The sequence below is a fragment of the Cervus canadensis genome, chromosome 27 (genome assembly GCF_019320065.1).
Source record: "Cervus canadensis isolate Bull #8, Minnesota chromosome 27, ASM1932006v1, whole genome shotgun sequence".
Taxonomy (NCBI): domain Eukaryota; kingdom Metazoa; phylum Chordata; class Mammalia; order Artiodactyla; family Cervidae; genus Cervus; species Cervus canadensis.
The window spans coordinates 33,307,920-33,317,653 of NC_057412.1; positions in this window are offsets into that span (position 1 = coordinate 33,307,920).

Consider the following 9,734-nt stretch of genomic DNA (forward strand, 5'->3'; position numbering starts at 1 on the left):
ACTCTGGAAAATCCCATGGATGGAGGAGCCTGGTAGGCTACCGTCCACAGGGTCATTAATACATGTTTAGAATGATAAAAATAAAATGCTTGAGGTTGTTCTTTAAAAACTTCACTTTCTGGCCTAAAATGTTGATTTAGAGGAAATGCTTGAGAAAAAACTAAATGATTTCCTCCTTTTGTTGCTCAGTTGCTCAGTTGTGTCCAAATCTTTGTGACCCCACAGACTGCAGAACACCAGGCTTTCCTGTCTTTCACCATCTCCCGGAGCTTGCTCAAACTCATCCATTGAGTTGGTGATGCCATCCAACCATCTCATCCCCTGTTGTCCCCTTCTCCTCCTGCCTTCAAGCTTTCCTAGCATCAGAGTCTTTTCTAATGAGTCAGTTCTTCGCATCAGGTGGCTAAAGTATTGGAGCTTCAGCATCAGCAGCAGTCTTTCCAACAAATATTCAGGGTTGATTTCCTTTAGGATTGATCCCTGTCCAAGGGATTCTCCAGAGTCTTCTCCAACACCACGTTCAAAAGCATCAATTCTCCGGCACTCAGCCCTCTTTGGGGTCCAAATGTCACATCCATACATGACTACTGGAAAAACCATAGGTTTAACTACTTGAACCTTTGTCAGCATAGTAATGTCTCCGCTTTTTACTATGCTGTCGAGGTTTGTCCTCACTTTTCTTCCAACAAGCATGTGTCTTTTAATTTCATGGCTGCAGTCACCATCCACAGTGATTTTAGAGCCCATGAAAATAAAGTCTCTCACGGTTTCCATTGTTTCTCCATCTATTTTCCATGAAGTAATGGGACCAGATGCCATGATCTTCATTTTTTGAATGCTGAGTTTTAAACCAGCTTTTTTCCCTCTCCTCTTTCACCTTCATTAAGATGCTCTTTAGTTCCTCTTCACTTTCTGCCATAAGGGTGGTGTCATATGCATATCTGAGGTTTTTGATATTTCTCCTGGCAATCTTGATTCCAGCTTGTGATTTATCCAGCCCAGGATTTCGCATGATGTACTCTGAATATAAGTAAAATAAGCAGGGTGACAATATACAGCCTTGACGTACTCATATTTCTATTTGGAACTAGCCTGTTGTTCCATGTCTGGTTCTAACTGTTGCTTCTTGATCTGCATACAGATTTCTCAGGAGGCAGGTAAGGTGGCCTGGTACTCCTATCTCTTTAAGAATTTCCCACAGTTTGTTGTGATCCATACATTCAAAGGCTTTAACACAGTCAGTAAAGCAGAAGTAGATGCTTTTCTGGAACTCTCTTGCTTTTCTATAATCCAGTGGATGTTGGCAATTTGATCTCTGGTTCCTCTGCCTTTTCTAAATCCAGCTTGAACATCTGGGAGTTCTTGGTTCATGTTCTGTTGAAGCTTAGCTTGGAGAATTTTGAAAATTACTTTCTGGCATGTGAATTAAGTGCAAATGTGGGGTAGTTTGAGCATTCTTTGGCATTGCCCTTTGGTACTGGTATGAAAACTGACCTTTTCTAGTCCTGTGGCCACTGCTGAGTTTTTCAAATTTGCTGGCATATTGAATGTAGCACTTTATCAGCAGCATCTTTTAGGATTTAAAATAGATAAAAAAAAATAGGTCAAATGGAATTCCATCACCTACACTAGCTTTGTTCATGGTGATACTGGCAAAGGCTGACTTGAGTTTGTACTCCAAGATGTCTGGCTCTAGGTGAGTGATTACACCATCATGGTTATCTGGGTCAAAAAGATTTTTTTGTATACTTCTTCATGTATTCTTGCCACCTCTTCCCTCCTAGCCCCAGAATATTATTCATTGATACCCCAAAGAGAAAAAAAAATCTATAATTTCCTATATATTTAATTAGGAAAATCTTTATAATTAAGTGCCTTACCATAGGTACTTAATTATAAAGATTTTCCTAATTAAATATATTATTCTTTAAACATACTTAAATATACACGGGTATGTTTGTAAATATGTAAAGGCATATATGAGCTTTCCTGGTGGTTCAGAAATTAAAGAATCCACTTGCAGTGCAGAAGACCTGGGTTGGGAAGATCCCCTAGAGAAGAGAATGGCTACCCACTTCAGTATTCTTGCCTAGAGAATCACTTGGACAGAGGAGCCTGGCAAGGTACAGTCCACAGAGGCACAAAGAGTCAGACACGACTGACTAACACACACAAAGGTGTGTGTATATATATATATATACATATATATATATATACGATGTTCCAAAAGGCATTCATTAGAATCTTTATTTATTTAAAATTTTTAGTATAAGTATGCTCCCCTATACCCTTCCAAAATGTGTTGCTTAGCAGAAATTCAAATTTAACTGGGCATTCTATATGTTTATTTGCTAAGCCTGGTAATCTTAGCCTGAGGTGAAGCTTGGAGTGAAGAAATACTGCACTGGATGTGTTGTATCACTTTGACTTCCACTGTCAGGTGATTCCCAATGGAATCATTTCTCAAGAGCCAAATAAAATTTTTTCTTGTGAGTATCAGGCAGGAAGACTTTCCTTTTATGGAGTTTAAGTCATCAATTGTAGACTTTCATCTTTTAGAACTGGGGATGAGCAAAATCTCAGGATGGAGAATACTTTTCTTCACAAGTAAGAACTGAAATACAACGCTATCCATTGAAACAAGCACCATGGGTGTTCCTGCCATCTCTAAGCCCAGTGGGAAGAATGGGCAGTGCCAACAGATGGCCACACTTTTTCAAGATTGATCTTGCCTTTTTGGCACCAGGCTCCCATTTGGGTTTGCCAAGAATGATCAGCATGTCGCGTGTTAATTGCTGGCAGGGGCTGCCCAATGCCTTTATGGCCCAGCTCACAGTGGGCTCTTGATTAAGGAGAGGCAGCAGCTCCTGCTTAAGCAGGACTGCCTTCCACAGTCATGAGACAGTACACCTTTAATATTGCTTGCACAGTAAGTGGGAAACAAGAGTTATTTTTGGCTCTGTGCCTGTGAATATAAAGTTTGCATTGAGTGGCTTTTAAGCAGCCACTTCTCAATCTAGCAGAGCATAGTGAAAGGGGCGAATGGCTAATAGCATGAGCAAAATCCAGTCATCTCTGTCAGTTTCAGGGTTTAGCAAGGGGAAGAAGGGATGCACACCACAGGAAAACCGTAGGAGTAATTTGAGATTAGGTGTTGACAGATGGAGGTCTCCCAGGATAGCACTGGGTATTTTTCATTAAGTGGAGATTAACAGGTTGTTTCAAGGTATTCAAGTCTCTAACATTTTATGAATGAGAATTCATGAAAAACATCCAAGATAAGTATTCAATATATCTTCATAAAGAGTTAGGCGAATGGCAAGCCCATGGTTGACACAGAGAATGCCTATTCTGTAATTATTTCACAAAACAATAGCTGCTGAAAATAGTAACAGAAAGTTCATAATAAAAAGACCAAGTCAAGATATACAGAGGCAGATTAAAATATTTTGCTTTGAATTTAGCTTAAAGGAAAATAACTATGCTTACAGAAAAGTCAGACATGTGTTACACAGTTAAAACTATCTTCAGCTCAAAGACAAAGCCTTGGAATGAAAATTCAGGAGGGATTAGACCCCTTAAGGCATTCAGATTTTAAAGAAATCCATTAAGTTTCATCTGAATATAAAATGTGTGCATATCTATAGTAGAATATTTGGAAAAAGATGAGTAAAATATAGTGTAAAATTTAAAAACACCCAAATCAAACCATTCACAAGTGACTGCCCTTTGTGAATTCCCTCCAGATTTAGTTTTTTACAACAATCAGTTTATATTCAATTTATGTAATTCCATAACACTTTATACAAAAATAATTCAAAATGTTCACAGCATGATATTGGAATTTGATATTGCATCTAAAGATGTAATGCAAGACCCTTTTCATGTTTCTGATCTTCAGTAACAAAAGATAAAAGCCATCCAACTGCTCTCGGGCAATATTATTTCACACAAAATGAGCAATATTGTTATGAGCTTTGTATCTAGGGTGAATACTATCAATGCCTAGGGATCGACAGATAACAAGCACTCAGTATTTACTTGCTGAACTGGTCTTATCAGATCTTAGCTTTTACTCAGAGAAGGCAATGGCACCCCACTCCAGTACTCGTGCCTGGAAAATCCCATGGGCGGAGGAGCCTGGTAGGCTGCAGTCCGTGGGGTTGCGAAGAGTTGTGCAAGACTGAGCGACTTCACTTTCACGCATTGGAGAAGGAAATGGCAACCCACTCCAGTGTTCTTGCCTGGAGAATCCCAGGGACGGGGGAGCCTGGTGGGCTGCCGTCTATGGGGTCGCACAGAGTCGGACACGACTGAAGTGACTTAGCAGCAGCTTTTACTCATCCTTCAGGATCTGGTGTATGCCACTCTATCAATAACTATCAACTATTAATATCAACCAGCTGCTAGAAAATGGACCAGGGTGACCCTTCTCTAAATGTTTTTGCTTCTTCACTCACCACATTCAATTCTCAGAAAATACAGGTGCATCTCTCCTCTAAATTGTGCTTGAATATGGCATTCCCTTAGTACTGGCATGATAAGTCTTATATGGAATTTCTGCATAGTTAAAATATATGATTATCCTGCCTCCAGGCTCCAGTCCCTAAAGACTTGCCACACACACACGCACACTGCTATCAGAGTTTCCTTTTTCAAAATTTAGTTATTATTCTTGGCTGCACTGGGTCTTTCTTGCTGTTCGAGGGCTTTTCTGGTGTTGAGGTGAGTGGATGCTACTCTCTAGTTGTGGTGTGCAGGCTTCTCATTGTGGTGGTGTCTCTTGTTTCTGAGTGTGGGCTTTAGGCAAAGGCTTTAGTTGTGGTGCACAGTCTCAGCTGCCCCATGGCATGAGGAATCTTAGAAGACCAAGTATCAATTCCATGTCCCTGCACTGGCAGGCGGATTCTTAACCACTGGACCACCAGGGAAGTCCAAGAGTTTTCTTTTTAAGAAAACTAAGATCATGGTATCTGGTTCCATCACTTCATGTCCAATAGATGGGGGAAAAGTGGAAACAGTGACAGATTTTATTTTCTTGGGCTCCAAAATCACTGCAGACAGTGACTGCAGCCATGAAATTAAACGACACTTACTCCTTGGAAGAAAAGCTATGACAAACCTAGGCAGCATATTTAAAAGCAGAGACATTACTTTGCTGACAAAGGTCCTTATAGTCAAAGCTATGGCATTTCTAGTAGTCATGTACGGATATGAGAGTTGGGCTATAAAGAAAACTGAGCACTAAAGAATTGATGTTTTTGAACTCTGGTATTGGAGAAGACTCTTGAGAGTCCCTCGGACAGCAAAGAGATCAAACCAGTCAATCTTAAAAGAAATCAGCCTTAAGTATTCTTATTCTGAATATTCGTTAGAAGGATTGATGCTGAAGCTGAATCTCCAATACTTAGGCCACATGATAGGAAGAGCCAACCCATTGGAAATGACTTTGATGTTGGGAAATACTGAAGGCAAAAGGAGAATGGGGTGACAGAGGATAAGATGGTTGGATGGCATCACTGACTCAATGGACATGAGTTTGAGCAAACACATGAAGGACAGGAAAGCCTCAATTACTGCAGTCCGTGGGGTCACAAAGAGTCGGACAACACAACAAAGAGATCTCAACAAGGCAAACGGCTTCTTGAGGATGCAGCCCAGGCTCACTCTGCCTCTTCCTCCCCCAGTGAGGGTTCCTGTGGCGGCTGCCTCTGCACCTTCTCCTGCTGTTGTTCCTTCTGTCTGTGCTGGCCTACCATGCTGAGTTTGTCCATTCCCATTCATGTTTCAGAACTGGAGTCACACATTACCTTTGTGCAAAACCTCCTTAATCTTACAAAGTCTAATTGGTCTTCTCACTTATGACTATAATCCTCAGAGAGGCATAAACCTCACAGGCATTTTGATGGAAAGTTAAGAAAACAGTGATGGAAGATTACAAAAGGTTGACAATTATTTTAAATAACTTATTATGACACTAGAAAATGAAAGATAGATGGTTGAAATGTATTAGGATTTTTAAACTAATTGTTACCACCTCTCATTTCTGACTATAATATGCACTGTGGACCTGAATTAATGTCATTATTAATAGCAACTAAAAATGTGAAATAAAATATTTTGGGAAAAAATAATCTTTAATACATTTATGAGCAATATCAATACCTAGCTGGAAAACAGAAATTAAATTTCTAGTTCATTCTATATACAAAAATCTGAGTAGAATATAGGTCTAAAAGTGAAAAACAAAACTTTAGATTTTTATAAGAACATGTCTAAGGGTATTTTTATGGTCAGGGTAGGAGAAATTTTCTTAATCAAATCCAAATAGCATGGATGAAAAGGAAAATTATAAATTTGAGTACATTAAAATTACAAGTTTTATTTCTTAAAAGGTGTATTTAAATGGGGAAGCATTTAATGACAAGCAAAGCTTGAGAAACATGGTCATCATACCACTTATATATATTTAATATCTAGAGCAGATAAAGAATCAAACATACTAGTAACAAAAAGATACTTAAGCAAAAAGCACAGCTGACAAAAATATATGAACTGTTAAAGAAGAGGAAGCATGACAATGGCTAAGAAACCACACACACACACACACACACACACACACACACACACACACACACACACAAAGCTTAACCTCAATCAGAGAATTTGAATCTCAAAAAGCCTTGCAAATATTGAAAAGTCTAATAATATCACATGCTACCAGCGATATGAAAAAAATAAAAACTTAATTTTGCTGAAGAGGGATGGGCAAAAAATAGAATAGCTACATTGGAGAAAAGTTAACAGGACATATCATAGATCAGATTTGCATAATCATAAACACAGAAATTTAAATCCCTATAATGTACCCCAGAGAAACTCTTGCACATGTATGTAGGGAGATACATAACAGGATATTGAGAGAAACAGTTTTATATTTACATCGTTATACATTCTATGGGCTTAAGTGGTGCTAGGGGTAAAGAATCTGCCTGCCAACGCAGGAGACACAGGCTTGATCCCTGGGTCAGTTAAATCCCCTGGAGAAGGAAATGGCAAGCCACTCTAGTATTTTTGCCTGGAGAATCCCATGGGCAGAGGAGCCTGGCAGGCTGTAGTCTATGGAGCTGCAAAGAGTTGGACACGACTGAGCGACTGAACATTCACACATACTGCAGTGAAAGTTAATGAGTTGGAGCTATTTGTATTAATATCTCCAAAATGTAATACTAAATGAAAAAATAAGATGCAGAAGGAAATGCCCAACATGAACATGATCCACTTCATAGAAAATTTAAAGTAATCTAAACAATACCATTTAGTATATTACCATAATCCTGTTATATATATTATTTGGATCGTAGATAATTTTAATATGATAACATGCTTTGGAATAGACCAAAAAATTACATTTTCAGGATTGTAGCTTTATATGAGAGGGATTAGGGTAATCGTTAATGAAGGTTTACACTTTTTGTTTTTGGTAATGCTTTCTGCTAAGTTACTTTACAGGTGCAAACGTTCTTACATCACTTTTCGTATGTCTGACATTTTACCATAAAATGCAAAGTATGCGTATTTTGCTGAGGCAACAATCAGTGAAGCTGTGGTCCATTGATTACTAACAATAGAGCATAGTTTGAGATAAATTTTACTGAAGATTTTTTACTTTAATAATGTTGTTCCTATTTTTATGAATCAATGCAATTACATTCAAAATATTTTCTTTTTATTCACTTTTCTAAAGGACACTTTGCTGATGTATTTCTTGCAAGGCAATTTGCTGAAAGAATCAATTTAATTTATTTCCATTTATGTATCTTCAGTGATGACTTAGCCCCACATGAAGGACTTGAACAGATCCAAGGAGAATGTCAGTCATGGACTGATTAGCATGAACTTCTTTCAGTGATGCATAATCTTTGACAACCATGGAAGGAACTTATTCTTCCAAGAATATCCAGAGGACAGGCACCTATAGATGTCATCTGCCACCTCTAATTTATTAGCTGACTTATAGCCTGTTTCATAGGCATTTGTTATATTCCTTAACCTTGACATTCTCTTTTACAGCTTGATATTGTTATTACAATAAAATGCCCTTGCCCACTCCACACTCCAAGAAATCAATAAAGACATTTTTATAATGTTGAGCAGAAAACTTAAGAAGTATTGCGAATACTGGCACTTAAGAGAATATAGGTCACAGAGGGCTCGTTTGTGTAAATATTTTCAATACTATTCTTCATGTCCATTAATTATGCCCTAATGATATTTGAAAAATCACATAATCTTTCAGCAAAGTAAAAGGCATTTTTAAAGGACTTAGATTTGCTTGTCTTGTCTTGATCTGATCACAGTGTAATAGATGAAATATCCATCTTAATTAGATATTGAATAAAATTGCTGAAATGTTTTAGGGAACCTATGCTTCATTCAGTGGTTGGCAAACTCTTTCATAAAGGTCCCAAAAATAAATCATTTGGGGAGTTAAGTGATAAACCAGAGGATAGAATATTGGTACTTATATGATCTTTTGTAATGTATCCATTTAAAAATATGAAAAACATTCTTAGCTTGTGGGCCATAAATATATAGGTGATGGGCCACATTTGGTATATTCATAAGACATGGTATCTACTGACACTTGAGGTTCATGTTTTAGTTTTGTAAGAGTAGCTGCCTACAGTTTAGTCTCAGAAAGACCAGCTGTGAGGCCATGTGCAGGAGTACATGTGCCTTTGGCTTCTTCCCCAGCCCATCCTGGGTCGTCATTTCACTCTGACATGGCCTCAGGCCCCCACCCACCCCGACGCTTTCAGTTCAGCCTCATTATGATCATCATGGCTTTTCAGGCACAAGGCATGAAAAGAGTATACATGTGACTCACATTTTGCAAACACTGAATTAAATAACTTATGACTACATTTAATATAGAAATGTTAAAAAGATGAAATAGTAAAATCAAATGGCCATTAGTGAGGTTTATCTGGGTGATAAACAGAGTGGTTAATTCTTGAGAGTTCTTATCTGAGCTGCACTAATGCTGCTAAAGTATTAATATAATATAATATATGGAAATATGTTTCCAAATGACTTTTTGAGACATGATTTAATAGATACCATTTTAGCGATATCAATATACTATTTCTTTATTCCTATAAAACATGGCTTTTGGTCATTTGTTATTTTTCAGTCAATTGGGACAGTACTCAAGAGCCCCAGATTATTAAAAAGTACAAAGAGTTAAACATTTCTCTCATTTGTGTTGAGTAAGTTAATAGAGCATAGGATTTCAGACAAAACCAATTAGATATTGCATAGTGAACATTTTACAAATTATTACACAGAACAAAGAAGCAGAAAGATGAGAGTAGAGATCAGTAAGTCAAACAGAGTTAATATGGGGGTTTGCTTGAGAAAATGTCTTCAAAAATGTAAATGGCTATTTTGCTGGAAAGATTTAACTACATTTAAAGTCCCAAGTATAACAATGGGTGATTTGGAAACAAAAAGGGGATATAGATTCATACAATGAATGGGCAATTCAAATATGAAATCCTAATGATTGGTGTATAAGAAAGAATGCTCAATTTCATCAACAAGGAATATACAAATTAAATCTCAGTAAGATACCTTTACTGCCCAGAGTATTGACAAAAGTTGAAATGTTTAATAGGGTTTGAGTTAGCAAATGTGTGAAGAAATGAATACTTCCACTAATTTATGGATGT